The sequence below is a fragment of the Vulpes vulpes genome, chromosome 15 (genome assembly GCF_048418805.1).
Source record: "Vulpes vulpes isolate BD-2025 chromosome 15, VulVul3, whole genome shotgun sequence".
In the NCBI taxonomy this organism is placed as follows: Eukaryota; Metazoa; Chordata; class Mammalia; order Carnivora; family Canidae; genus Vulpes; species Vulpes vulpes.
The window spans coordinates 10,697,563-10,723,886 of NC_132794.1; the positions used below are offsets into that span (position 1 = coordinate 10,697,563).

Here is a 26,324-nt window from a genome sequence, read left to right on the forward strand (position 1 = left end):
ACAAGTGTTAATTTGCAAATATTATTCCAATAAAAATATAAAAAGAAATTTTTTTACTGATTCAAGGTGACTTTTTTAAGATCATTTATTTATGTATTCATTTGAGAGAATGAGTGAGAGTGTACACAGAGGAAGAGGGAGAAGCAGGCTCCCAATTTTGAGCTTGATTCCAGAACCCTGAGATCATGACCTGAGATGAAGTCAGATGCTTCGCCAACTGAACATACAGGTGCCTTGATAAACATTTTATATATATAGACTTCATATCTATGTTAGAATAAATCCCAACTGCATATACTTTAAATATTAAAATTTAAAACACATCAAACAAACTAAGACAAAAAGGGGAGATAAGAAAGTCTTGCTAACCATGACTCAGAATCTAGAAGCCATGAAACAAATGGTTGACAATTTCAACTACATGAAAATCAAAAACTTCTGCACAGCAGAAAGCAAGCAAATTTTTAAAAACACCCTAAGCAAACCCATAAGTAAATGACAAAGTAAGAACTATGTGCAACTCATATCACAGAGGGTTTATTTCCCCAGTACCTAAAGAGCTCCTGCAAGCCGATGAGACAAAGACCAATGGGTGTGGATATGAACAGTCTGCAGGAAATACACTTGGTCCCTAAACATGTGAAAATAGGCTCTGTATCAATTATAACAAGAATTATACACATTAAAACCATACTGATTTTTTAAAAATGTATCAGAATGGCAAAAATCCAAAAACTTGAAAATATACTCTGTTGGGGAGCTCTGGAGACACAGGCACTCTCTCTCCTGAGCTGTTCCTGGGAGCAGAGGTTGGTATACCCCCTGTAGAGGGTAATCTGGCAACAGCTGTCCACATTAGAGATGCACTTACCCTTTGACTCAGCCATTTTATTTCTAGGAAGTTATTCTGCATACACATAATCATGCGCAACGTGAACTAGAAAGTTATCCATGGCAGCACTGTTTGAAGGCAAAAGACAACTTAAATGTCCATATAGAGGACAAATGTGTTGGGGCACATTCTGTTTAGTAAGCAAGCATCGGTTAAGAAGAAAAATGTGCTCTATGTACCACAATGGAAAGATCTCTAGGGCAGAGTTAACTGAAAAAAATAAGGTATAGAACAGCAGGTGGCAGGGCACCTGGGTGGCTCAGTGGTTGAGTGTCTGCCTCTAGCTCAGGTTGTGATCCCGGGGTCCTGAGATAGAGGCCCACATTAGACTCTACAGGGAGCCTGCTTCTCCCTCTGCTTATGTCTCTGCCTCTCTCTCTGTGTCTCTTACAAATAAATAAATAAAATCCTTAAAAACAATAAAAGAACAGCAGCTCTTATACTAACGGAGCAAGTAGAAAGAGTTGGAAAGGGGAGAAGCATATATATTCAATTTGCTTGTATGTGCAAAAAATAGAGAAAAAGAAAGATCTAGAGATAAACAAATTAAGAACAGTGGCTACCTTTTTGAGGTGAGGGATGAGAAATGAGCTGATGGGAAAGGGTACTTTCCACTGTGTCAAGTTTTGTATTTGTTAGTTTTTTGAATCATATGATATATTTCCTACTCAAAATGTGAAATAAATAAATGCTTAGCTATGAGAAGGAAGCATGGGGCAATGCCCTCTCTCTTTCCCTCCCCTGTCACCAGAGCAGCCTGGCTCCCACTGGGCTGAGCTTAGCAACAAGCATGTGTGGCTGTCTTGGTTGCACAGAGCCGGGGTGGGTGAGTCCCTGCAAGTCTGAGGACTTGCTCAGGCCTGTTCAGGGAGGTCAAGGGTGATTCTAGAGCTGGAAGCCCAGTGCTAGGAGACTCTGCGGTGAGGATTCTGATTTCAGAAAGGAGCCTTAGGCCCCTGTGTGAGGGAGCCGGTTCCTGGGTAGCCTCTGAGGGGCCACCACTGCTACATTCTAGAGCTGCTGAGAGTCAGCCCTGGGCCAGCTGGCCAGGCCTGCAAAGGGCTCCGAGTGGCACGGCACTGTGGGGTTTTCTGAACCAATTTCATCAAACTTCTCACTCCCTGATCACCCTCTTTGCCTGGTGAGACACCTTGGAACAGGATTACAAAATCAAAGGAGAGTCAGAGACCTGGAAAGGAAACTAGCCTGTCAGAGGAAGCCACCTCCCCCCAGGAGCTGACCCCAGGACCCTGGGCTGGCCCAGGAAAGAAGTGAGGCTGAGGCCTGGACACCTGATTGATTTTGTGATTTCTCCAGGGGAAACATTCCATCCAGCAACCAGCAAGGTCATTTCCTTCTTCACGAGGCCTTTCATCACTGCGTGGCTGGAGGACCGTCCACAGCAGCCCCAGCAGTGGTCTGGAAACACTGGCTGGGTGCCTGGGAGTGGCTGCCAGAAGCTGCAGGCCACCCCAACCTGAGAGGAGACAATTAGCCACAAAGCCTTCTCTGCTTCACTTCAGGCACTCCCTTGATCCACAGTCACTGAGCACCTGCTAGGTTCCCATCACAATCCCAGGGTACCTCTGGGGTTCCCAAAGCTTGCAGTTTCTTCCTCCTTTTGGGGCCCATCTGCACAACTCAGCAAGTGTGAGGAACTCTTTTGTATCAGTCACTAACTACTTTTTGCCACTCAACTTTATTCCAGACAAAACCACAGGCTCCCTCAGAGCAAGGGTCTGATTTAAATTCCTTTGTGTTCTCCAGAGCCCCCAGCATACACTCGAACACATAGCAAGGCTTTCGGTTAAGGCTCACTGCTTGCTCTCCAGTCTCCAAGCTAGAAATGGAGCTGCTTTACAGTCTCTGAAGACCCAAGGGGAAATCTTCAGCAGAGCTGTCCACTGCCTGTCTGAACACTCACCTCATCCCCATCACCCACTCGTCCTCCTCCTCCCAGGACAGTGCCTGCCTTCTGTTTGCTCCAGCTGGGAGGGTCACAGTCCCAATTCCCATCGTTGAATCACTGGCTCTCCTGCACACACACACACACACACACACACACACACACACCTGGAATGTTCTTCCCCCAGAAATCCATGGGGCTTACCCCCTTTGCCTCTTTGTCAGGTCTCTGCTCAAAGATGAACGTTTCAGTGAGCTCTTCTCTACTCACCCAATTCAAAGTCACTCCCTAGGGCACCTGGGTAGCTCAGGGGGTTAAGCATCTGACTCTTAATTTCAAGGAGTCCACTTCAGACTATCCCTCTGCCCTTGCCCAATCCTCCCCACCACATGCATGTGCACATGTGCACTCTTTATCCAAAAATAAAATAATAATAAAATAAAATCACTCCCCTACTTTCTATGTCCCTACCCCTCTTTCCTGCTAGCCACTGATCACCACCTCAAATAGTCTATAACTTTATCTGTTTTATGGCCTGTCTTTCCCATCACAATCTGAGTTTCCCAAGAGCAGATATAGCTGTTTCTTTCAGGGTTGTCTCCCCAGGCATAGAACAATGCCCATAAAATGTTAGATGCTCAGTAAATATTTACTGAATACATTAATATAGGCACTGCTCTATTAGTTTAGCCATGGCTCTCTGTCACAGTTGGTTCAACTAAAAAGACATAGATTATATATTGTTTGCATACGTGGGTAAAAATTTCCACATATTTCTCCATGAGCAGTTTCATAGAGATCATTTCATTTTAGTTTAGTTTCAGGAATTGTTATTCTCCTGATTTTACAGAGGTGAAAACTCATAAAAGTCAGATTTTCCAGGACCTCTAGCTGGCCCCTAGCGGAACTGGGGCATCCACCTTTTCTATCTCCCTATGTTTGGCTTGGTTCACCCATCTCAGGCTTTTGGAAGGGGGGGTGGCCCCTTCTTTCTGTTCCCTGGATCTTCCTGAAGCTTCATACTCTCCTTTAGGAAGAAAAACCTGTATTTTCCCCCCTTTCCTTCCTCCCAGATAGCTCAGGGCGCATGGTCCCCCTCCCCCACTTCCAATCCCAGAAGAAGCCATTGTGATTGTCTTTTGGCAGAACCAGCTCTCCCGCAAGGTTGCATTCTAATTTTTGGACTCTGTTCACTAGGTCGGTCCTTTCACATTGCAAGGAGCAGAAACAGGCCCGGATCCCCCCGAATAACGTGGATTTAATGCAATAATTCACCTGGAGTAAAAACAGGGATCTGGTAACACAGCCCAGCTTCGTGGAAATGCAGCCGGCTGCCCAGCAGCCTCACTCCAGGGCTGGAACACAGGCTCCCCAGCGCCTCCCCCTTCTCTGTCTGGCTAACTCCTCTCCTCCTATCTGGGATCTGCATCCCCTCCTCCTCCTCCTCCTCCTCCTCCTCCTCCTCCGCACAGGCAGGCTGAGCAAGATGTCCCTTCTTTGTGGCCTTGGAATTGTCTGTGCGGCTCTGGGGCGATGGCACTGATCTTACTGCGTGGGGTCCTGGGTGCCCTCTCCATCTCCCTCCACACCTTCGTTAGAAATACACCTTCGCTAACTCCTCATCTTTCGCTCTCTAGGACCCACCGGCCACTTCTCATAAAGGTCGCCAGAGTCCTCGGATGGAGAGATCTAGAAAGGTGCCCAGTTCATTCATTCTCCCTACACGCACTGAGTTGCAAAGCCCGGTGCGGGAACTTGGAGGAGAAACCCAGGCAGGACTTAACAGCTCGCTTGTGCAAGACGGGAGCTGAGGACCGTGCTCTCCTCTCTCTTCTCTCTCTCTCTCTCTCTCTCTCTCTCTCTCTCCCTCCCCCCCCCCCCCCCCCCCCCGTCACGCGCGGGCATCGCCAGCTTTTCTTGCATTTGCAGAATTGAAAGCTTTTCTTGCAGAGAGGTGGGGAGAACAAGGGGGGAAAAAAGCCACCAGCTTGTTGCGCGGCGGCTCAGTAAAGCGCCTGGCAGCGGGGCCGCGCAGCTCGGGGACCCGGCGTGGGGACCGGCTCGGGGACCGCAGCGGAATGCGGAGCGCACGACGCCGCCAGGGGCCGCCGCAGCCGCCGCGGGCGCATGGAAATTTCCACCGGCCAGCAGAGCTTGCACAATCGCGTCTCATTGGCCGAGCGGGGGTGTCTGTCCCGCGTGGGGACGGCGATTAGATTAGCCAGGGAGCCCTCCTCAGTGGGCTTGGCAGGGTTCTGATTAATCAGGCCAGCGGGGCCAGGGACGGGAGGCCGGGCAGTGGGGCGGGGGGAGCCAGGAGGAGCCCAAGCCTGTTATCAAAGCCAGCTCAGTGAAGCCTTTGGATGTCACCTTTCGACACAGAAAATGCTCCAGTGAGCCGGGAACGGTCAGGGGTAGACACAAGAATTTGCCTCTCTATAAGAAAATTCCCTTAGAAACCACAGGAAAATAAGATTCCGGGTGCTTAAATCCTGCTGCCTGCACCCCCTTCCAGCTCTCCCTCCATTCCCCACCCCCTTCCCTTCCCTTTAAAGTCTTCCTTCCAGACCCTGGTGTTGAAGCCTTTGAGCATGCAATGGTCCGTCCGCAGGGTCAATCAAGAAATGCAGACAGTGAAAGACAATCAGAAAAAGGGATCGGAGACCTCTCAGGGCTCTTGGAGGATCAGCATGAACTCGCCACACTGGCATAAAAACATGCAGCAAGATGTGAGAACAACATCGCTGTGCTCAAATAGACTGTTGGCTTAATGGAATTTATGTGTGAGCTGGGCATGTTGACTTATGATTAAAAATACTACCCTTGTTTTGTTTGCTTCCAAAGTTTCTGGCATTAGGAAGCTCCTTTCTGGAACTTATCGCTAAATCTGCCACAAAGCCAAGTTCTGGCTCTGGATGAATGTTTGGTGAGTGAATGAATGATGTTCCCTGCAGTCTGCAGGTGTGTCCTCACCTGCAGAGAGCAGTGTGAGCTTCTGGGTCCTAGCGCTGGTTCTGTCATCTGCAGTCACCTGACCTTGGACAATTCATCATTTCGTTCAGCCTCAGATTCCCTGCTTTGAGAATGGCACAGGTCGGTTCCTCAAGAAGTAAAGAAATGACCATATGACCCAAATCCACTACCAGGTATACACCTAGAAGAACTTGGAAACAGGTGCTCAAAACAGATACTCAGTACACAACTGTTCATAGCAGCGCTATTCACCATAGCCCAACAGTGGAGGAACCCCAAGTGTCCATCCAAGATGAACAGATACATAAACAGAATGTGGGTATGCATACCACGGAATATTACTCAGCCATAAAAAGGAACAGTACTGAAACATCCTACAACATGGATGAACCTCGAAAACATGATCCTAGGTGAAAGAAGGCAGACACAAAAGGCCACATGTTGTAGGATTCCATTTATATGACGTATTCAGTAGAGATGAATCTATAGACACAGGAAGTGGTTGGTGGTTTCCAGGGGCTGGGGTGTAACCAGCTTAAATGAATACGGGCTTTCTCTTGGGGGTGATGAAAATGTTTTGGAAAGAAACAGAGGTGGTGGTTACATGACAGTGTGGATGTACTAAATGCTGCTGAAATGCTCACTTTCAAATGGCTAATTTTAGGTCATATGAATTTTGCCTCAATTTAAAAAATGTAATGGGACTAATAATAAAATTACCCAGCCGAGGGTTAGGTGTGACATCTGCACAGAAATGTCTGAGCAAGTTCAACATCTTATTCTTTGATGCCCTCTGTGTTATTCCTTGGGCCACATATTGGTGAGGACAGGGGGCTTTGTGATGTCAACCTACACCCCAGCACCAGGGAGCTCCACCATGGTCTGTCCTTGCAGACAGAAGGTGAGGGATGGTAAAAAACCACCAAAAATGCTGAATGATAGGATTAGAAGTTTTAAAAATGTTGGTGCAGGCTCCCCAGAGGACTCACCCACTCAGACAGGGATCCAGGTGGCCTGAGTTGCCATCTTCCACCTTCCTTTCACGTGGGGCCTCAGGCTCCAGGCTCCTGCCAGGAGTCAATTTGCTCATCTCAACAATTGGGTTTATTGAAGCACCTACTTCGTTGGGCTGCTGTCAGAATTAAGCTAAGTGATGCATGTGCTGGAAACAGAGTCTGAGCTCAAAAAATGTTAGCTGATGTAATTAAGCAAAAGATATGACCAATAAAAAACACTGGGTGGGGGGCACCTGAGTGGCTCAGTCAGTTAAGCATCTGCCTTCAGCTCAGGTCATGATCTTGGGGTCCTGGGAGTGGAGTTGGGCTCTCTGCGCAGCAGGCAGTCTGCTTCTCCCTCTCCCTCTGCTCTCTCTCTCTCTCTCTCTCTCTTGCTCTCTCTCAAGTAAATAAATAAAATCTTAAAAAAAAAAAAAAGAAAAACAAACACTGGCTGGTTTGGGCTCTGTTGGAGACTGATGGGGTGAGGAAGACAAGGGGCCAGTTTGAGCATTAAAACAAAAAGGGAGGGATGCCTGGGTTGCTCAGGGGTTGAGCCTCTGCCTTCGGCTCAGGTCATGATCCCGGGGTCCTGGGATCGAGTCCCACATCGGGCTCCCTACGGGGAGCCTCCTTCTCCCTCTGCCTATGTCACTGCCTCTCTCTGTGTCTCTCATGAATAAATAAATAAATCTTAAAAAAAATAAAACATAAAGGGAGACACCTCAAAGTTGTTCTTCTTGAAGTTGTTTTAAGCAAGATGCTGCACTGCAGGGTGGGGATTGAGAAAGTTGGAAGACAGAACAATGACAAGAAGGGACAGAACTTCAAAGGGAATGTTCTGAAAATAAAGGAAAGAAAATGTGTCAGGTGCTGGGAGTGGCTCAGACGTGGGGATGACACAAATTCAGGAGTCTCCACAGGGCATGGGATGAGCCTTCTTTTGTTGTCACAGGGAAGGGGGACTGCAATTTCGTCCCCTGCAACGGGGCATTTGGAGAGTCCAGCTCTCAAATCAGAATCCTCTGTGCTTGGCGACTCCCTCGGAGACAAAGCACTAATGAACTAAAGTCAGCAGAGACCCACCTGGCAGGCGCCCTTGAACCCCTGGTCTTGTTCCCACCAGAGTTGAAAGTCCTGTTATAAGAGGAATCTTTGTGCAAGTCATCCTGGAGCCAACAGTCTTTAGCAGCAAAAGGGAGGGCCACACGGTGCAGCATTTAATGGAACGAGGATGTTTTATGATTTCCTATGGTGACCTGACTCAGCTTCTGGAATAACCACCTTTCTAATGGTCCCCTTTTCGTCACTGTAACTGGAGCCACCACCCCCCACTCCCAAGCCATGTGCCAGTCTTCATGCCAGGGGTACCCTACCTGAAGCTCTGGCCTCTGGTACACTCCCTGCATTGTCAGCCTGTGACCACCCCCCGCCCAAGTCTGGTCCCCACCGGCTGCAGGGCAGAGAGCCCAGTGAACTGACACTCTAGAAAGAACAGGTTGCCACACTCCAGAAGTGTTGGATGTTTGGGCTTTGTTGGAAAGCAAAGTGTCTTCAGATCTATCTAGTCAAAGATAGAGATAACAAGGGTATCAAATCAATCCCTTGTACATCCTAAACTTACCTAGCTATACGTGAATTACATTCTCCAAAAGCTGGAAAAAAGATATAGACACACAAACGTTATTTACAGTATATAGATATTGAGATTTTATGAAAAATTGAATATAAAAAAGCGGAAGTGTCTTCTACTAGAAATCACTCGAAACCACAATTTTACAATGATGTGTATGCCTACAGCTATCTCCCCTTCCCACTACCCTGCCTCCCTCCCCTCCCATCAGTGCCTGCCTCCACCCCTCTAACATTGCCACAGGTAAAATACTTTGCCTTGGATGGCAAGAAACAGTTAAATGTACTAAGCAATTATGTTAGGTGTATTCAGTGATTAGCTGATTTCAAGTGCATCTTCATTTTTTTAAATACAAGTAACACTTGTTTATTGTAGAAATTTTAAAAACACAAGTAAGGGAGAAAAATGGAACCTTTTGGCACCCTCAATCTTGTCATTCAGAAATTACTATTAAAAGTTTTGATTCTAGGGGGATCCCTGGGTGGCTCAGCGGTTTCGCGCCTGCCTTTGGCCCAGAGCGCGATCCTGGAGTCCCGGGATCGAGTCCCACGTCAGGCTCCTGGCATGGAGCCTGCTTCTCCCTCTGCCTGTGTCTCTGCCTCTCTCTCTCTCTCTCTATGTCTATCATAAATAAATAAAAATAAATCTTAAAAAAAAAAGTTTTGATTCTAGGGCACCTGGGTGGCTCAGTTGGTTAAGCATCTGCCTTCGGCTCAGGTTATGATCCCAGGGTCCTAGGATGGAGCCCTGCATCGGGCTCCCTGCTCAGCGAGTAGTCTGCTTCTCCCTCTCCCTCTACCCCTTGCCCTGCTCATTCTCTCTCTCTTAAATAAATAAATTAGATCTTAAAATTTTTTTTAAATTCCTATTTACATTGCTTTGAGAATACATGTGCACATGTATACACATGCAGATCCACGTACACACACATGCACACAGGGAATCAGCTCAGGCTGATGAACAGGCCCCTTGCCCCCGCCATGAGCTCATTTGTGGGGGCAGAGAGAACTGGGAGGTCAATGCTAAATGCATCTAGGCATGGGGCCAGGTAGAAAATGAGGAGGTCTGCATGACTCCTGACATGGCCTCTGGTTCCCAGTCCACCCCTGAGCCACAGCTCAACCCCGTGGAACAGCGCGGGGTTCACCTTCCTCATTCTTTGCAGAAAATGGCATGGGGAAGGCAGATGTTTGCAGCAAAGTGGGTGATAGGTGGACATCTGGAGCAGACCTTCCCAAGGCACCAGCAGCTAAAGCAAGGATGGGACTGTCCACATACACCTCTGCAAGTGATGGAAACCAAGAGGCCAGAGAGAGAATATGGGGGGCTTGTGGTCCTAACAGGTGGGAAACACCCCTAAGGCTCCTCAGAGATAGCTGGGGGGGGACTGCAGAGGCAGGTGCTACCCTGTGGAGAATGAGGGCCCCCAAGTAGGGGAATTTGAGTAATTACAATCAATGTGACCTCGTTTTTTTCAAAAACAGGGGATGACTGAGAAAATTAGTGATCGATATATCACTATATACACCTTTTATGTTCTTAATATAAAATTGGATCATATCATCATTTGATTAATCAACTGTTTTCTTTCCTTAACGAGATCTTATGAGTGTATTTTTCACGTGGTAACAAGATAACTACAACAATCATTTTCAAACTGTGCTCTAGAGTTTTACCAGATTCTCGAGACCACTGAGGGTGCTTCGAGATCCCCACAGAGGAGAGAGCAAATTTTGCCGGTGGAAGATTATGAGTTCCCACTTCAACTCACTCAAGATAGTCTACTTTTATGTACTTAGATTCTACGAAAGGCTGTTAATAAGGGGAGGTGCCCACTACTAGAAATAATTTGAAACTACAGTTCTACACAATTTTTAAAAAGATTTTTTAATTATTCATTTGAGAGAGAGAGAGAGAGAGCACGTGAATGAGAACTCGAGCAGGGGGAGGGTCAGAGAGAGAGTGAGAAGCAGACACTCTACCGAGTAGGGTGCCAAACGCGGGGCTCAATCCCAGGATCCCAGGATCATAATCTAAGCCTGAACCTAAGGCAGACATTTAATCAACTGAGCCATCAATACTCCCCTCTACACAGTTTTTAAAAAGCTTTTTACCATTTCATTGTGGGGGCAAATGATAATGTATTGATCAAGCCTCTATTTTTGGACATGTAGACTGCATATAAGTTAGGAGTTGTGTTCAAATGCAAATATCACACTCCTGAGAGAGAGCGATTTCAATTAGGATCTTGTTTTTCTCATATTATGAAAAGTCTGGAAGCAAGCAGTGCTGACATCAGGTTAGTGAGTAATGGACCTCCAGCATCCCATCAGAGTTCCAGACAAAATAAAGGGGAGAGAGGAACAGAGGTCACAAGTCAAAAGGGGCTGGTAAGGGATTGGATTCTCTTCATGAACAGTTCACCTGGACATGCCTCCCAATGACAAACCCACCCCTATATGCAAAGAGTCCAGAAAATGTTTTCTAAGCACATTGTGCCCCCCACCACCAAAAAACTGGGGTTCTGTTGGCAAGGAAGAAGATTAGAAAAAACAACTAAGCCATTGTCCGAAAATCCTTTCACCATATCCTTGAAGCTATAGCACCACTTAAATTTTAACTTAAGTCATAGAAATGAAATTATTTCTTTAAAGAGCTATGCCACTGTGCTAATTCCCACTAGCAGTATCAAACAAAAAAGTATCTCTTTAACAAAAATATCAGCATAATCTCTTTATTTTTATTCTTTGTTATTTTATTATTATTTTTTAAAGATTTTATTTACTTGAGAGAGAGAGAAGGAGCAGGGGGAGGGGCAGAGGGAGAGGGAGCCCCACATGGGGCTCATCCCAGGACCCCAGGATCATGACCTGAACTGAAGGCAGATCTTAACCTACTGAGCCACCCAGGTGCCCCTCTATGCAACTTTAATAGGCAAATTTTTTCATAACTGTTTTTCCCTGTTTGAAAATGTTTTTTAAATACAGAAGTCTTGTTTTGATTCCTATCAACGTGACATGAATGCTCCAGAGCAGTGTTTGTTAAATTTTAAAATATGCATAAATTCCCTGGGTCCTTCTTAAAGTGCAGATTCTCATGCCACAGGTCAGCTGGGAATCTGCATTTCTAAGAAGCTCCCAAATGACACAGGTGCTGCATCCACAGACTTGCTGTGATAGTGAGCTCCCAGCTGCCCCTACCAGCACAAGGCCATTAGAAGACAGAACACACTTGGATCGGTGAGTGAGAACAGCTACCTTCTCGAAGAGCACCTCTGAACCTGGAGCAGGGTCAGACCAGCAAACATCTCCAGTGAGGATTTGGTCCAGAAGCCAAATCTCTCATCCATATGTTCTTGCAGAGGGAGTAACTTAGTTCTGCTCAGTTCAGCACAGGGTTTCAGAGGGAGCTGAGAGGCCCCTGCAAAAAAAAAAAAAAATGAGAGTGCCTTTGCATGGGTTAAAGTTGGGGATCCGGAAGGGAAAGATCAGAAAGGCAAGCACCTCTGCAGCTCTTGTCCAAACAAGAGACCAAGAGATTTGGAGCAGCCCCTGAACCCCTGGGAAAAGTGGTGGGATCAATTGCTCAAGTAAGTACTAATTCGGGTTTGGCTCCCTTATTCCCCACCCACACCAATTTCCACCGGGCAGCCAAGCTTCACACTTCCTTGCCTTAGGGATCTGAGCCAGCTGAAAGGATTCCTGCTTTTGTAAAAGCTAAATCCCTGGATGAGATTATGCCAAGGGCCTGGAAGACGGAGGGAGAAGGGGGGAGGAAGGAGGGAGGCAGTAAGAGCCCAGAGGCGCCTAGGGAGGTAGCCCCCCAGCATCCCTACCCAGATTCCCGTTCCCACGGCTGCAGTTGAACCACAGGGTCTGAGGGCTGAGTGCCCAGGCAGCAGGAGGGTGGGAAGCAGGGGGATTGCCTTCTGGGGTTTGGAGGATTACCTCTGCTGATATGCCTTATCTTAAAGCCAACTTTGCCTGATCTTAATTTAAGGTCACCACACCCGCTTTCTATGCTTTGAGTTGGCAGAGTACATCTTTTCCCATCCTTTCCTGTTTGCCTGTCTGTGCCCGTATATGTATGTCTCCAGTAAACCTTTCTGTCATCATCACGTAGGGCTGTGCCTACCAACAAGTAGAGGGTGCGGCATTTGTAGGGTTTAGGAAGTCCCCAAGGGTCATGAGAAGAAAAGCTTTCTAACACTACTAATAGAAATTAAGTACCTTTTTAATCATTGGGAAACCAGAATACAGGTGAGTACAGTTCCGCAGATTAGAAGTTGAGGCCACAGGACTGCAGCTCCCATGGTTACAGGATACCCTGCATGCCCAGACAGGTGACCACCGTGAGGGCCTCTCAACTGGGAAGGGGGTTTGAGAGAGTGTGTGCGTGTGTCCACCTGCCAGGTACACTCAGTTCATGCAATGCCCGTTTCCCTATCAACGGGGCTCACAACAGTGACACAATCCTCCTCCAGGAGCACAAACACATTTGGGTGGCCCTTAACCGACACCTAACATGGGGCAGCACCACCCACAGAGACAGAGACCGGGAGATCCCCGAGGACATGGCCAAGAGACAGCTTTCCTTTCTCTAGTTCAGGAGGTCCAGCCCTGGCTGTCCCTTAGAGGCACCCACCTGAGTTTTTTTTTTTTTTTTTTTTAATGTTGATCATGCCCAGGATCCATCCCCACCTGATTCTGTGACATTGATCTGGGGTGGAGCTAGGTGTCTGTATTTCTTTTAGGAGGTTTCAATGTGAATCAATATTTGTGAAGGCTACCTAAGTAAATGTAAAGTGCAATCAGATCCTCTTGCAGGCTGGAAGTATCTCAGAGGGGAACCAGGTCCAGGTAGAAAGCCGGTGGTATCCTACAGGCAGGTATACATGTTATTCTGTGGCATCACCAATGACACCGGGCTGGCTGCTAAGGACAGCTCTGTTGAGAGGGAATGTGACCAGGCCGTGCCAGGACCCATCAAACACACCCGGCCCGCTTGGGAGCAGCACCCGATACCGGGGCACCCAGCAGAGGGGAGGGCCATGGCTACAAAACACAGAACAGGAGCCCTGCTTGCTCCTCCGCAAATAATTAGGCCTAAACTGTAGCATTACGTGATATCTATCTCCAAGGTCAATGCGAATGAATAGATCTCTTTGCTGGGTTTCTTCCCTCGAAGCAAAGGTTTCAACCATCTCCCTTTTCTTCCTCAATTCAGGATACATTGTCCAGCACGTCTGAGCCACTCTGAAAACAAGCCAGTGTGGGTATAATGGAAATAAAGCCATTTCCATGAGAAATGGCGTTTCTTGTTTAATCCCACTTGCAAGAGCTTACTCAACCGGAGAGGGAAAAAAAAAAAAAAAAAAAAAAAAAAGCAGTGTTTTTCAAAGTATGAAAAACTACCCATTATCCATTAGAGAGAAGCCAGTGCAAGTCAGGAGCTTTTGGCTTGAGGAAGAACTAGTGAATTTGAGGCTCATTTTTAAAATGGAAAATGCTCTTTTTTTTTCTTTGCCACTCACAGCAACTAGTGCACCATGTGAAGCCCAAACCAAACCTTTTGAAAATAGTATTGTTCTAGGGCTAGGGGGTTGGGAGAGAGGGAGAAGGTTTTCAGTTAAAGGATGAGAATGATTACCCTTTGACCAAACTGGATTCCACCTACTGACCCCAATCCAAGGATCCCATCCTTGGACCCAAGGTCCCCAGGTGGGAGCTTGGGGTTTTTAGATTTTATTCATTAAAACCAAAGCTCCCTGCTTACAAGCACCAGGTCCCACCTCCTGCCCCATCTTTGCAGGATCAGTCCCAGCCTTTCCTTCCCAGCCAGCCTTCTCTGCCCCTAGCTTCTCAGTTCCCGCAGAAACAGAGGGAGGTGTGCATGGGAGTTGTGTGCCTCAAGTGGATGCACCGTTCCCCCGTCACCCTCAGGCACTTTCAACATAGAAAAAAAGCTCAGGGTGGGAAGCTGGAGAGCAGGGAGGTTCAGAGGATGCTGCAAGGGTCCTGAGGCTGCTAAAGCCCAGCATAGAATTCCCCTCTGCTGCTTAGACACAGCAGTAGAAAGGCACAGACACGTCCTCCTGAGTTCTGACCACTCGGTATGAGCAGTTGAAGATGTTAGTGGATCACCAGTCTCCCTTGGCTTTGAGTGGACAGTCAGGACACACCTTCAGTGTTTACTAGCTCACCTGTTGTCCTGGACTGCCACAGTGGATACTGTAAAAGCAAGAGGCAGGGGGTGGGGTGAGAGTAGAGAACCTGATTTCTTCTTAACCCTGAGGCTGGGGTGGCTTTATAAAAGACAAAGCCTTGAAAAGTAAACACCTAGGATAAGTGTCAATAGTCTTGACGCAGTGAATGGCCTTGGAGTTTACATGAGCTAACAAAGATAAAAGATTTTTGCACAAAAATTCCACTAGCCAGATATCCTTGTCCAGCTCAGCACCCAATTGTTCAGAGGTAATTGTACCCTCAGGGATCCATTCCCTATATTCACTGTTTCCAGGTGGGAACTTGCAAGGTTCCCAATTCTTTACTTCGTTGGTTTTTTTGGCTGGAATTTACAATATGGAATTTGAAGAACAAACAAAATAGCAGTGGTTCCTCTGTCACCCGATACTCCAGGCAGAGTTTTCTGCGAGAAGGTCTGGAAAAACCTAACGATGCCAACTGTGGCTGCTCTGTGGATGCCTAGGGGAAGAAGTGCTGAATAAGAAGTGTGTGGACCTTGATTTTGCTCTTCGTCCTGAATTCAGGTGTGTATATGTGTGTGCATATATGTGTACAGGTACACGTGCATGGATAAAATGAACATGTTCTAGGTTTTTCCTCGTCTGGCAAGCAGCGATGATCCATCACCTCCACAGGATTGCCTGGCAAATTCAATAAGAAAAGTTTGTATTAGGGTTCTTTGGAGAAATAGAACCAATAGGGTAAATAGAGATAGACAGACAGACGGAAACAGAGATATTATAAGGGACTGGCTCATGTCATTATGTAAGCTGACAAGTCCTAAGATCTGCAGGGTGAGTTGGCAAGCTAGACACTCAGGGGAGCCAATGGTATATTTTCAGTCCAACTCCAAAGGCCTGAGAATCAGGAGAACCAGGTGTGAAGTTCTAACCCAATGCCAGTAGGCTCAACACCCCAGAAGAGCTGATATTTCTTCGGTTCAAGTTCAAGCAGAAGAAAGCCAATGTCCCAGCTCAATAGGACAGGCAAGAGAAGTACCTCTTACTCAGGGGAGAGTCAGTATTTTTGTTCTGTTCAGGCCTTCAACTGATTGGATGAGGTCCACATACATACTACAAGGTCCAGGGGTCTGCTTTACCCAGTCTATCAATTTAAATGTTAATCTCATCCCCAAACATCCTCCATGAAAACAGAATAATGTTTGACCAACATCTGGGCACCTCGTGGGCCAGTCAACTTGACATACAAAACAATAGAGGAGACAGCATTGAGCCCTGGATAGAACACCATTTCTGGAGCCCAGTGGCCAGAAATCAAGGTTGAGCTTTTATTTACTGGTTGTGTGATGTGTAGGTTACTCTGTCTCTCTGGCGCTGTCTCTGTTGCCCCTTCAGTAAGATAAGGATAACAAAGAAGTCAGTATATGTAAACATATGACACACAGGCATTAAAGCATTAGTTGTTTTGGATGTGAAAAGTACTTTTTAAAGCTTCAGTTGGCCCTTTGCGTTAAATGTACATTGGTATTTAAGGCAAAAGAGACACAAGACATAGAAAATATATAACAGAAAAAGAGAAGCATTAATACCAAGAAAGAAAAACAATGGGCCAGAGAACGACACAGACCTATTGGCATATCCTTACTCTTTGGGTAGAGTAGACCAGGGGATAGGGGTTTCAGAGATGCATCACAACTACACAACTGTGGTTCCTCTCCTCGAAGGAAACTTCTTCTCTGTTTCTCCAGGAGGTTTGTGGGCCTATATTTACCTTGGAACCTAATGGCAGGATGGCTGTGGTCTTTGCAGAGTATGGACATGTTTCATATTATATGCATGAGTGATGGATGATCATGAAACCTAATATATTTGGGGCCCAATACCATCATCCACCATAAAAGCAAAATATTTTCCCATCTAGAAGTCGAGTTGGAAAAACCTCTCTCACAGTTGGTTTGGGTTTTAAAGACATAGTAATGGCTGCAAAGATGGCCTGTTCGTCCAGATAAGACTGAAGCCAACCTGACACCTCATTGCAGTCTGCTCCCTCTTCCAAAGTTCTGTTATGCATGTGGGTGGTGTTAACAGTGTCCTTCTGGCAGCTAAAATGGACCAAGAGAACAGCCTAATGGTTAGAGAAAACCTAGTTGGGATAGCAAGAAATGCAGCGGCTGGACTGGCCAGATAAGACTGCTGGGGGCCAGCGAGACAGCTCTTCCAGAGTGTGAGGTATTTGGGGTTTGGCAAACCCTAAGAAGCTGGTTGCCAAGCCCTGTTGCCCCTTGGTCCCCTGGTGTATTTCAAAGGAAATTAAATCCACATGTTTCTGATTTGCTGACACTTAAAGCTCATCCAAAGGTGATTTTGCAAGAGTGGTTTGGACACAAGAAGCCTAGAGAAACTTTAATTATTATTGTTATTTTTCATTTTGAAACACAGACCTGTACGCTTACATAATGAATGCCATGCCTACAAAATCAGAGCCTAGTTTTGCCTTACCAAAACTTTTTGTTCTGGGCCCACCAGAGACAGATAATCGAAGTCAACTGCAGAAGACAAACATCCAACCTAGATATCTCTCTCACAAATGGTGCTGTTAACAGGCCCTTTTGATTGGGTTGCACCTCAGAACCCCCAAACCCAGAGTTCAAAACCATATGCACAATATGGATTGAGTGTATTGATTTCATTATTCCCTCAGACTCTGGCCAAGGAGCTAGAAACCTAAATCCAACATGGGATCATGTTGGTAGGTCCTGGGAACCAAGGTCCAAAGATGCGGGGCACGGCTCCTCAAGGGCAAGAGGCCATCACAAATGCTTTCTGTAGAATGTTCTAAAATGTCTTGCCATGTCCCTAAATGAAACCTAGACAAGGAGCAACTCCAATTCGGTTTCAGTGAAATAGAATCACATTAGACACTTAGAAAGAGTAAGTGCTTCTGGACAGAATATGTGACCTCTCCAAGTCTAGACACATGAAAACTATTGGCCAGGGAGCTCAGGGACCAAAGGGTCCCTTCTTCTGAACCTGGCATAGACATTTTCGATTTCTCCTATTCCCTACACACACACACACACACACACACACACACACACACACACACACACACACCCAAGCCACTGCATATAGCGTTTCCTCAAGACTCACCTCAGAGGAATTGAATTCTCCCGACAGAAGTGGTGGCTTTGTTCTCTCTGGCTATTCCCACCTGTTCTCCCAGCTTTAGGCCATCAACTGCTTGGTTAGCAGCTTACTCCGTTAGTCTCCACCATTGGAATCTCCCAGTCCCTAGCACAGGGTCTCGAACATGATGTGTCTTTAAACCTCTGATAAAATGGGTGATGAGGGCTGGGATGAAGAACTGGGCTTCACCTGGAACTCAACCCTCTCCAGTTTCTCTGCTTCTGCAGTTGGATTTCTCTGGATATGCGGTGTACATTTCCGGCTCCCTCTCGCCCTAGGGCCTTCACACATGCTCCCCCAATCCCTCATTTTTTTTCATCCAGGTAACCTTTGCATAGCAGGTCAAGTTAGATGTCCCTTTCTCGAAGAGGCATTTTCTTTCCAGCCTAGGGATGTGCTTCCCTCCCTCCTCTGCATAGTCAATACATATTTATATCTACCTAAGGAAATACAAGGTCACCTGCATTACCTCCCTTCCCACCAAACTGCTGGCTCCTGGAGGCCAGGATCCATGTCTGTTTCTCCTTCATCCATCCCCAGCACCTGGGCCTGAGAAACCAGTGTTGGTTCACTGACTTCTCACACCAGCCCGGTACCGGTCTTTGCCACCAACACAGCTTATTTCTGTGAACTATACAAACTAAGAGCAATGAGAGTGTTTTCAGACACTTGGAAACCAATGCCCACTTAAATCAGTTTGCTAGGGCTGCCATAATAAAATGCCACAAATGGATGGCTTAAGAACAACAGAAATGTTCTGATTCAAAGTTCTAGAACCAGAGAACTCTAGAAGGCTGGAGTCTTAAGATTGAGGTGTCCACAGGGTTGGTTCCTTCTGAGGGCCATGAGCAAGGATTTATTCCAGACCTGCCTTTTGGCTTTTCCCAGGTTTGCTGGCAATCTTTGGCACCGCTGGTCTGGGAGAAGCACCATGTCCATCTCTGGCTCCATCGTCACATGGCATTCTGCATATGGGCATGTATGCCTCTGTGTCCAAATATCCCAGGATCCCTTTTTCTAAGGACATCAGTCATATTGGATCAGAGGCCACCCTAATAACCTCATCTTACCTTAATCATCTGCAGAGACCCTAAATTCCAAATAAGTTCACTTTCATAAGTATTGAGGCTTAGGACTTTGATACCTTTTGGGGGAATGCTGTTCAACCACTCTTCTGGTAAAGAAAAAAAAAGGAGCTTAAAATTGACATTGAAATACAGTGATCATTTAATTTATTGTCCAAGCAAGGACATTTTTTCTGAGAACGGAGCGGGGCACTTTTAACAATTTTGTAGGGACAACAGGCACAAACCAGCACTATCCCGGGCAGGCAGTCTAGGATGTATGGCCACCCTCTGTGGCTAGGCTCATTGCCGAGGCTTTCCCACACAAGGATGCTTCGTACCTTCACTTCAAATCCCTCTGTGTTTGTGTTCCCAGCAAGTTCAATCTGTTTTATACACAGTCTCGGTGAGACCAAGGGATTAGCTGTATTCCGGTGATAGTTAATTCACTGTTTCCAGTTACCAATTGCAAGCCCAACCTCAGCAATTAATTTGGCCAGATCAAATCAGGCCCTCTTACACCTGTTCCCCTGTTTTAATTAGGCTTTAATCTCCCCGGGGGAGTTGGAGGCACTGAGCACCATTACCTAAGCCTTAGATTAGGAAGGCAGTGTCAGATACCCCACGTCGCCATAATGCACAGGCGCTGTCCCTGAAACAGGTCCCGCCCTTTGGTCTAGAAATCTGCCTTGACAACTGTGATCCCCCCAGCATGGCTGGGGAAAAGATCCCTTTTTTTGTTACAGACTTCCTTTCATCTCCTCCCAAGGGAAGGCAATGTTCCCAGTGGTGCTTCTTTCTGAGGTAATTGTTGGACAGGAGTCAGCCAGTTAAGGCTGCCCATCTAATTAACAGAGTCTGTTATGATTTATCAGGATAATGAGGTGGGGAACAAAGACATCGATTTTTTTTCCCCTTCCTGATATTTTGGCCTCTTTTCTTCCTTTTGGAAAATGACCCAATGTTAATGAGAAACGAGTCGCTTATTGTTGGGGTGCAAATAGACAGATAAATGACATCAGTAATTAAGTCTCAAGCCCTCTTCGGTATACAGAGCCATTTGTCAGGCAATATTATTCAATTAATTAATTCCATTAGGGCTACCACATTTCTCTAAATCCAGCCATTCAACCATCAGTGATGATAATTCATATGATACAAAAATAGAATGGTTAATAAAGGCATAGTGAGTCCAGGAAGAAAGTATTTTAGCCACCACAGAAAGCCTAGCTAGAAGCATTTGATTTGAAAACGTGTAAAGTGATCACAGCTAGCCATGTACCTCTTCCCATCATGGACTGAACATATATGTTCTGGGCATTCCTTATTTCAAATGTCTAGGAGGAGAAAGGAGGACAGCGGAGTGGTCCAAAACACCTTCTGACACCACATCGGTGGACACTGTCAGGCCTCTGGTCATTTGCCCATCGGTGGTCAGAGAGGGGACAAGGGCCATGAAATGTGATTGTCTCAAGGCAATACAACGATAGAGAAGGTTCTCAAAACAGGTGGCCAGGTTTTGGTTTGTTTTTTTTTTTTTCCCATATACAACTATCTACTGGTAAATATTTATCAAAATGAAAATTGGCTTACCAGCTGTGTGGTCAATTTTTGTCTGCTTTCTTTCCTCTTTTGTCAGGGAGAAAATCCTGACTCATCCATCTCTTACTGCTCACAACTCAAGGTAATTCTGTCTCTGTTGATGGTCATGTTAACAGAAAACACACCCACATTCTCTTTAATCCCCTTACTCTTTCCACTCTCCTTTTTAGCTCTTGCCAACTTTCTCAGAATTCTTTACACCCTCCTAGTGTGAAACCCGCCTTCCAAAAAAAAAAAAAAAAAAAAAAAAAGTAACAGTCCAGAACCACATTTAAGAAAACTCGAACTAAAGGAATTAGTATCATGACAATCTAAAGAGGAAAGCCAACAACTCCTTTAGTCTTGACAAATCCCCGTTTATACCTCTTCTTCTGCCTCCAAATCCACCTTTCCTTAACTCACCAACATGAGCATAAATAAAATACTATTTCTGTGTTTCATTTATCACTTTATTCTGTTTGAGTGGTTGCTAATACTACTGGAGCATTGTGATCTGCTCTTTTTCATTGTGACACAGCAGTATTTCAGCTAGATTCAGGATTAAATATGCCCTGTGTGCTGGCGTGGGAACCTTTCTACCATTCCTAGGAAAACAGCTCACATTCCAAACAGCTGACTTCCAAAGTCCAGAATATGATCTGCTTAGAAGCTGGGGAGCTGCCTACACAGTTCTAGCCTCTTTTCTCCTCCTGACTAATCAAGGCATCTTTTGTTTCCTGAGCCCATTCTCTGGGAAGGAGTGTGAAATCAACATTGAAGGCCCCCAAAGCTTACACAAGCCTGGGTGAGAAGGAAAAAGCCCAAGGAAGCGGTTCTCAAATGTAAGCCGGCATCAGAATCACTGGAAAGCTATCAGGACAGACTGCTAGAGATCTGGGGAGGGAACCGAGAATTGGCATTTCTAACCCTGTCCCCTTACCACCTCAGGAGAAAGTTTGCCTTCAGAAAAAGATGGTCTTGCCCGGGGATCACATTTTGAGAACCACTGGCCTAGACACTATACGTACAGAGAGACTACAGGGAGGTAAGTAGATTTCAGAATCCTGCATCCAGCCAATAATCTCTGGTTGATGCAAAGGCCACCCTTCCCAGGGATGGATCAGGAGAAAAGCAAAGAGGCTCTCTTCCTAGGTCTCCTCTACCTTAACCTGTAGGCAGAGACCATGCCCTAGAGTCAAGTCAACAATTTCCTTGGAGGAGGGCAGCATCACTTGCAGTTTTATAATTAGACCCAGAAGTAGTATAGAAGACTCCCAAGATTGTGGAATCTTCACATGTCTGTGAAAATGTTTTGTTTTGTTTTGCTCTCTGCTTCTTCTGGATGTCATACATACTCACAGGTGTTGAGCAGGCTTGACAAGGCTTGGGAATCTTTTACTGTTCTTCATGGTTAGACTCAGATACCTATAAACCTGTTAGAATGGATTGGGGACCTGACAATTCTCATTTTACACGCAGTGATTCCAACAGACATCTGGTCTAGTCCTTCCCAAACTTCTCTTTGAACCCCACTCATAGAGATATACAACCCAAACAATCCCTTAGCAATCTATATTCATGTCTTAATTCTAGCACATTACTCTAGTGTCTAGCATGGTTCCTCACAGAAAGCAGAACTTATGACAAGGGCTTTTGTAAAGGAAGCTTATTCTGGAGAGTGATCCCAGGAAACAGGAGTCAAGGCCAGAAGGGAACGAAGCAAGGAAGGAGAGAAGGTGGCCACATGATCCATCTTGCCTCCTGTGAGGACCCTTCTAAGGAGCTGTGTAGAATGCACATCAGGATTTTCAGCCTGAGGGAAGAAAAAGGAAAGCATTATCCCATGGACTCTCATTCCCTTTTGGAAGGTTGTCTCATGAAGTGTCAACTCCCTTACAACTTCGGGTAATGCAGGCATGTATACCAGGATACGGTCTCTGAGAAGCCCAGGGCTGAAAAAGAGACATGTGGTGCAGCTGAAACAAGGCGCTGTTTGGATCCACCTGCACAGAGTGGCTGCCCCACAATGGCAGGCATCAAAGGTGGGCCAAGAGGTGAGAGACACACACAGAAGATGTCCAATATGGTGCATTACAAAAAGAATGGGAGTAAAAAATAGTTTCTATTTTATCCACATATATTGTGAATCTCATATTGGTATAATCCTTAATATTCAATATATTTAAAATTTTAACTGAATGTGCATATTAACATAGAATTTCAGGAGTGTGTGTCCAAAACCCATAAACCTTACAAGGTGCCCACATGCCCTATTTCTAAAAAATCCTATCATTTCTGTGCCCAAAAATCACTAGGAAACAGTGAAGAGACAATAAATTTCATGATAACAATTGTAAGACCCTCAGATACAGGGAGGAAGTCAATAAAAGAATTATTTTGTGTTCGCTGTTTGGCGTTCACATTAAAATACAGGTTGAAATTAATTAGGAGTTGGGGCATCAAAAATCGCTTTTAAGACCGCATGTCTGAAATTCCTATATTTTGTGCTTAGAAAATCAACTTGCTGCTATTTATAATCACTTCCATACAATTGTTAGTTCTTTATAAATGAAAACCAAAATTATACATAATTGTCACCGTCTTTTCTTTCTGTAACACTTAGTTTCTGAAGTCCAGGGGCATCTTCAGAGGGATAGATTTTGATGAGAAAAAGATCATCTTCAGATAAAGAGATTATCATCAGGCAATTAACTGAATTAATAACACGAATTTCAGCATCTGTGTTGCTGGTGCTTCTAGTCTTTAACAAATGATCCATTCAAGATATGGACCAAAGAACATATGGCTAAGAATAAAGGCCATTTGAAACTGTACAACGGATTAGAAGCTTTGGGGGTTCAGCTCAGTTAAATTGACTGAGGCCAACTCATGAGCATGCTCAGTTAAGCCTCCCTCCCTGCCATGCATGTGTACATGATACCCACTCAGGGGCTCTAGAATCATTCTGGGATGAGAGGTAGAAGCATGTAAATACTTTCTAAAAAACTTATCATTAAACTCTTCAAAACCATGCTCAAGTACAGAAACAAGAATAATGAGCCCTTAACTTCTTCTCCCAGCTCAATTATCACGGTCAATCTTAAATACATAAAAAAAATTTTTTTTAAATCTAAGTAGGCATCTTGTCTCCCCAAGACAAGAAACTTGGGGAGATTTTCATGACCTCCTGAGGGTTTGTGACCTGCTGCTTCTTTGGTTCACTGACCTTGTTCAATCCTCTCTTTATACAAGGGAATGCTATGCTTCTCCCATTCTCTCTGGCTGTCTCTCATGCTTGCAGCAAATTAAGTGAACTCTCTATCATTTCAGCAATGGTGACATATAATCCCAGTGTTAAAGGATGGAATTTCCCAACGCAAGAAGCAGCAGAAAGCGAATGGAGGAAACGTTGCCATGAGCAAAGGCTCTCAACACAGTATCTCCAACTGTGCTACAAAGCAGCCCAGCTTTTGGATGAAAAGTGAAAAAAAGAATCTGACAATGGAGTGATTGTTCTCCCTCCACAAGCAATGCTACTATTTCTAACCCCTCGATGGGCTGTGCTGGCACCAGGCAGACATCGTCTAGGTCTTCCTCCAGTGGCGGGCAAGCCTAAAGGCAAAGGGGAAAGGTCCTGTTGTTTTCCAAAAGAACAAGATCCACACTAGGACTGCAGCCACCAGAACCTTCCCTCACGGAACAGAGTAGGATGATCAGGGCAGCTACTCACCTTGTCTCATTTGTTCACGAAGAACCCAAAGCCAGCAACGTGGATCTGCTCCTTGCTTTTTGTCCAACTACTTGCCTACTACTCTAGAAAAACAACCAAGGTCTGCCAAGAATCTGCAATCTCCTAAATCTTAAAATAATGACTAGCCTATCCAGAGTTTCCATCCAAAGCATTGTTGGTTCCTATACAAGAAAACCCTCTGGGGTGAGAGTCAGGAGGCCAAGAAAGGCATGTGGTTATTTTTGCCACACTTAGGAAAGAATGGGAAAGTCTATTTTTGACATCAGCTGTTCAGCTTTCAAATAACATCAACCCGTAAAACATACCTAATTTAAAAATTGGTTACAAATTTTACTTAACTTTGAACCTTTTAGGTTTTGTACTACTTCCAGTGCATGCACATGCACATACATGAGCACGTGTGTACACACACACACACACACACACACTCACACCTACATTCTATTCCCTGGCCACATATGAGCAAAATAAAGTTTTGGCATAGATTAAGGGAATCATGCTCCCATTTCCATAGGACAAATTCCATCTTGAAAAAAATAATAAACAACAGTGATGAGGTAGAGAGTTGATTGCTTTGTTCAGATTACAACGCTTCTAAGACTGACTACGGCATTCAGTGCAGTTAGCCATTAAACGAGGAACTATGTGTTCAAGAGATATGACGGGGGCATGAAATGGAGAGGGATGAGGGGCAAGAAAAGGAATCACATGGTAGTTGTGTACTATTGCAGTGGATGTGTAAGTCATTACACTTGGACCCTGAGCTGAAGGCAGAGATCAGACACGAAGTTCTCTGAGGACTAATAAGGACTGCAGTGTCACTGACCACTAACCACATTTGCTCACACAAGTGAAAATGGCTTCTCCACCTGGGGGCCCCTAGCTTAAAGGGAGAGCCAAGAATTATGTGTTTCATTGGTTTAAAGAGAAAAAAGCATATATTTCAGTCATGAAAGCATTTGCAGTCCAGAGTTTGACTTTTTTTTTTTTTAGCTAAAAAACAGAAAGCCGCTCCATGTTACCAAAATGATTCCTAACATGAAAGCATGGCATTGTTTTTGCTCTTAACTCATTTCAAAGGCAAAGAAAATTGCTGTTCTTTGAAGCCTTTGGTTCATATTGCTCATCTAATGTAAAATAAAATTACAAACAGAGGACAGCCTCCCCTGCCCTCCTAACCTCTGCATCCTCAGAACCCACTTGCTCTCAACTCCTGGAGTCCTTGGTAGATGCTTCCTATCTTTCTCCAGCTGTCTGTAGATAGGCATTCTCATCCCTAACAACCACCTTGCTCCATCACTGCAGCCCCCAAAGGACCGGAGGTAGGAGCTGTTAAATGGCTGAATGCATTTGGAAATTATAAGATTTTAGTCTTATCTATCAAGTAACCCCTTTTTAAATGAAAATAGAAAAGATGGAAGTGGAAGAAAAGAAGTCACAGTTGTAGGGATGCCTGGGTGGCTCAGCGGTTGAGTGTCTACCTTTTGCTCAGATTGTAATCTCGGGGTCCTGGGATGGAGTCTCATATCGAGCTCCCCACAGGGAGCCTGCTTCTCCCTCTGCCTGTGTCTCTGCCTCTCTGTGTGTCTCTCATGAACAAATAAATAAAATCTTTATAAAAAAAAGTCACAGTTGTAAATTTAGTATCAAACTTCACTAAATAACGGAGAAAGCAATGCAAATATTAAACCAAAAAGAAACTGAGTTAGAATCCCGAAGGGAGGCCAACTGCCTGTGTGACTGGGAAGGCCCATTTCCTGACTGCAATTCCCACATCCCAGGAAACCCCTCTATCCTGGGCAAACCTTGGCAGGCAATCACCCTGAAGGCTATCAGTGACTCTCAAGAGACCAAAACCCAAAGGTCTCCTCAGTTGGAAATCAGCAAGATTGGAGAGAACTCACTACAAATGCAAGACGTGCCCTGGACCCCCTCACTACCACCATGAAGCTCTATCTCTGACCCGTCTGTTTCTCCCACTGCACTGAAAACAATATGATTACTTTTCTGGTTATTCATTTATCATGTGTTGTCCCGACTCGGTGTGAGCTCCACGCAGCCAAGGAAATTATCTCGCTGGCTTCCCACCATAGGCCTAAAACATTCCCCCAGCAAACAGAGGACGTTCAAGAAACATG

The 26,324-nt window shown here is 45.4% G+C and overlaps 1 protein-coding gene across 4 annotated transcripts in view; it reads right to left on the reverse strand.

Moving 5' to 3' along the window:
* KCNE2 (potassium voltage-gated channel subfamily E regulatory subunit 2) overlaps positions 1-26,062 on the reverse strand; it is a 166,169-nt gene extending 140,107 nt beyond the window's left edge. For 2 of the 4 annotated variants that reach the window (XR_011997665.1, XM_072740757.1), the window contains exons 1-2: positions 11,657-26,062; positions 8,391-8,421 (exon numbers count right to left, since the gene is read on the reverse strand). The gene's annotated coding sequence lies outside the window, so the exon portion shown is untranslated. The remainder of the gene's footprint in view (positions 1-8,390; positions 8,422-11,656) is intronic. The other 2 variants (XM_072740758.1, XM_072740759.1) reach the window with 2 other exon arrangements.
* Between the last annotated feature and the right edge of the window lie 262 nt (positions 26,063-26,324).